The sequence below is a fragment of the Myotis brandtii genome, unplaced genomic scaffold, assembly GCF_000412655.1.
Source record: "Myotis brandtii unplaced genomic scaffold, ASM41265v1 scaffold237, whole genome shotgun sequence".
Taxonomy (NCBI): Eukaryota; Metazoa; Chordata; class Mammalia; order Chiroptera; family Vespertilionidae; genus Myotis; species Myotis brandtii.
Window position 1 is genome coordinate 6,857,801 of NW_005358943.1, and position 3,936 is coordinate 6,861,736.

The 3,936-nt window shown below is 45.4% G+C and overlaps 1 pseudogene; it reads right to left on the minus strand.

Moving 5' to 3' along the window:
* LOC102242873 overlaps positions 1 to 3,936 on the minus strand; it is a 9,397-nt pseudogene that overhangs the window by 954 nt on the left and 4,507 nt on the right.

Below are 3,936 nucleotides of genomic sequence, written 5' to 3' on the forward strand. Positions count from 1 at the left end.
AAGACAGAGAGAAACATCAATGTGAGAGGGAAATTTCGATTGGTTGTCTCCTGCATGAGCCCTGACCTGGGCCCCAGCCAGGGAGGAGCCTGAAACCTAGGTACATGCCCTTGATCAGAATCGAACCCGGACCCTGCGGTCCACAGGCTGAGGCTCTATCCACTGAGCAAAACTGGCTAGGGCAGGATATGACATTTCTTAGCCCCTGTAGCAGCAGACCTTCATTTTTTCCTTCAGGAGTGAGGTAAAAAAAACCCTAGATCACCTTCTTGCATTCTTATTAAGCAAGTTATCAAGAGCACTGTGAGTATCGTAAGGGGAGCTTAGCCAGTGAGCGGTTAGAAAAGGTGTTTCCTCTGCAGCTCATGTGGAGAGGTGGGCCTGCTGGCGAGGGCCTGCCCTCTCTCTCCCCCCGTCTCCCTCTCCCTCACCTTCTCCCTCTCCTTCTCTCTCTCTCCTTCTCCCTCTCCTTCTCCCTCTCACTCTCCCTCTGGTCCACTCTCCCTAAAAATCAGTGAAAAAATATCCTCTGGTGAGTATTAAAAAACAAAACAAAACACAGGATAATAGGCCTCCTCCTTGGAGATGCTGAATATGTAGTCCTGAAAGAGAATTGTTGGCTCTGTGAAGATCCCTACATGAATTTTATTAACAATATTTGGAAAATTAGCCTAAGCCACACCAATGATTCAAGTTTGTGCTTTTCTGTATTCCAGGGAAGAATCAAATGATCTTTTGTTTTATTGTGTCAAAACAAAATTTTGCATGTGTTAAATACATTTTTTTAAAAAAAATATATATTTTATTGATTTTTTTACAGAGAGTAAGGGAGAGGAATAGAGAGTTAGAAACATCAATGAGAGAGAAACATCGATCAGCTGCCTCCTGCACACCCCCTTATTGGGGATGTGCCCGCAACCAAGGTACATGTCTTTGACCGGAATCGAACCCGGGACCCTTCAGTTCGCAAGCCGATGCTCTCTATCCACTGAGCCAAACTGGTTAGGACTAAATACATAATTCTTATTCAAATATATAATAGCAGATGTAAAAGTCCTGTTTAACTCAGTGAAGGGACTGGCAGGATGATAATGCTGTTCAAAGGAGATTTCCAAAGATGAAAGCCTGAAGTAAAACTGCTAAATTAGATACAATCTGGCTAATGGCCTATAGGACAATAAAACTATCACTTTTTGAATTAGTTTGTCTTCTAGACAGAAATTAGTTACATCTTGGAGAAAAAGGAACACTCGTGCACTGCTGGTGGGAATGCAGACTGGTGCAGCCACTATGGAAGACAGTATGGAGTTTCCTCAAAAAACTAAAAATGGAACTCTCATTTGACCCTGTGATCCCACTTCTAGGAATATATCCCAAGAAACCAGAAACACCAATCAGAAAGGATATGTGCACCCATATGTTCATAGCAGCACAATTCACCATAGCTAAGATCTGGAAACAGCCTAAGTGCCCATCAGTAGATGAATGGATTAGAAAACTGTGGTACATCTACACGATGGAATACTATGCTGCTGTAAAAAAGAAGGAACTCTTACAATTTGCAACGGCATGGATGGAGCTGGAGAGCATTATGCTAAGTGAAACAAGCCAGTCAATGAAGGAAAAATACCACATGATCTCACTCATTCATGGATAATAGAGACCATTACAAACTCTTGAACAATAATAGATACAGAGGCAGAGCTGCCTCAAACTGATTGTCAAACTGCAGCGGGAAGGCTGGGGAGGGTTGGGGGGCAGGAGGGAAGGGGGTAAGAGATCAACCGAAGGACTTGTATGCATGCATATAAGCATAACCAATGGACATAAGACACTGGGGGGTAGGGGAGGCCAGGGGATTGTCAAGGGCAGGGAAAAAAAAGGACACATATGTAATACCCTTTGTAATACTTTAAGCAAAAAACAATTTAAAAAAAAAATTAGTTACATCTTTAAAAGCCTAAAAATTCTTTTCATCTTCTCACTTTGCTGATCATTATATGTAACTTTCCAGGGCTGTAAAATATCAAAATATATGGAACTTATTTAATTGTAAATAGTGTGTCAGAGTTATGTGTTTCATAGAAAAGGAAATATCATTCTGTGGGCCTCTAATGCCCCAATTGTACTGAAAGGACTTGCTGTCAACATTTTACTCCGGGCCTGTGCTCGGCCATGGAGGCTGCAGGCGGGCCCACCCTTTTCTCTCAGGGCCTGTGGTTGGCCGGGGAGGATTCGGACAGCCTGCCCTTTCCTCTCTGGACCTGTGATCAGCCATGGAGGCTGCAGGAGGTCTCGCCCTCTCCTCTCCCAGCCTGTGCTCAACTGCGGAGGCTGTGGGCTGGCCCCTACGTCCCTGTCCGTGTCTGCTCCAGCTCTGGAAGGCTGGACCGAGCTGCTGCCCAGTGGCTAGGCCAGCCCCCATTTCTGTCTCCGTCTCTGCTCAGAGCCTCACCTGCGTGCCCAAACTCCTCCTGTCAGATCATGAACCGTTACGGTGTCCCGGCCTAATTTGCACATTACCTCTTTATATATATATATAAACTCATGCACTTGCTTTTTTTCTCCTTTCTGTAGGTTGATCACTAATTTGTCCACTCTGTCTTGTAACTGTTGGTCCAACCTTATGTTATAAAGAGGTTGTGTCTGATGCACTACTATGTTGCTTTCTGGGCACCTGTTGCTATAGTGAAAATGTCTTACAATGCAGCTTTTACAACATGGATGAAAGACATTCTGTATTTGTAGTTGCATCTGTTAAGTAACCTTTGCAAATGGAACACAACATGTATGGGGTCAGCTCAGAGAGATTAATTAGGTGCTCATCCTCATCCTCTGATTCCGGCTGGCACCCCTCCAGCCTCAGCGAGAAGTAGTTCATCTCTTCCTCTTCTTTCTCCTCCACTTCCTCTTTCATCTCCTCCTCCTCCTCTTCTTTCTCCAGCTCCTCATTGTCATCCAACTCCTAGTCCTCCTCCTTCTCCAAGCTGCCCCTCAAGCAGCCCAAGCTGCACTCTCACTCCAGCTCAAGGGATCGGGAACCTGAGCAGCTGGGAGGGCTCTCCTCATCTACTGAGGCACCCAGGTGAGGGTAGGAGGGGTGATAAGTGGTGTGTGTGTTTGGGGAGGTGGTGTTGGAGCATGGCTGCGGATCCCTCTGCCTTGGCAGCAGCTGCGTTCTTGAATACATTTTGAGAGCAAGTTCTCCTCCTTAACTTTCCCTATAATGAAAGCCTGTGGTAATGGCGCAGTTGTAGACAGGCTGCCATCAAATGAAATCTCACAATGTGACATCCATTACAAGTTTCTCTCAAATTACTGGAGTATAACTGGTCCATGAATATATCTTTTTTGTGACCAAAGTTTTGGAAAAGAAGGGTGTTAATACATTTCATTATTGATACTAATAAAAATGAAAGTTCTTTCTTTAAGAGTTTGTTGTTATGTATTTTTTTAATTTTTTTTTACTAGAGGCATGGTGCACAAAATTCTGCATTGGGGAGGTCCTCAGCCCTGCCTATGCCCTCTAGCAGTCTGGGACCTCTCAAGGGATGTCTGATTGCTGGTTTAGGCTTGCTCCCCCTTTAAGCCTGCAGGCGGACATCCATCTTGCAGTTCAGGACCCCTCACTCCTTACTGCCCACCTGCTCGCTGCTCCTTACTGCTTGGATTGCTGCTCCTTAGCACTGCTGTGGAGGCAGGACAGGCTCCCCCCACCGCTGCTGTGCTTGCCAGCCGTGAGCCCGGGTTTCTGTGGCTGGAGGGGTGCCAGCTGGAATCAGAGGATGAAGAAGAGCACTTGCATTAAGCGTCTGCCCTCTGGTGGTCAGTGCACATCATAGTGACCGGTCGTTCTGGTTGTTCCACCATAACAGTCGCTTAGGCTTTTATTATATAGATTGTTTAAAGTATTACATATGTCTCCTTTTTCCCCCT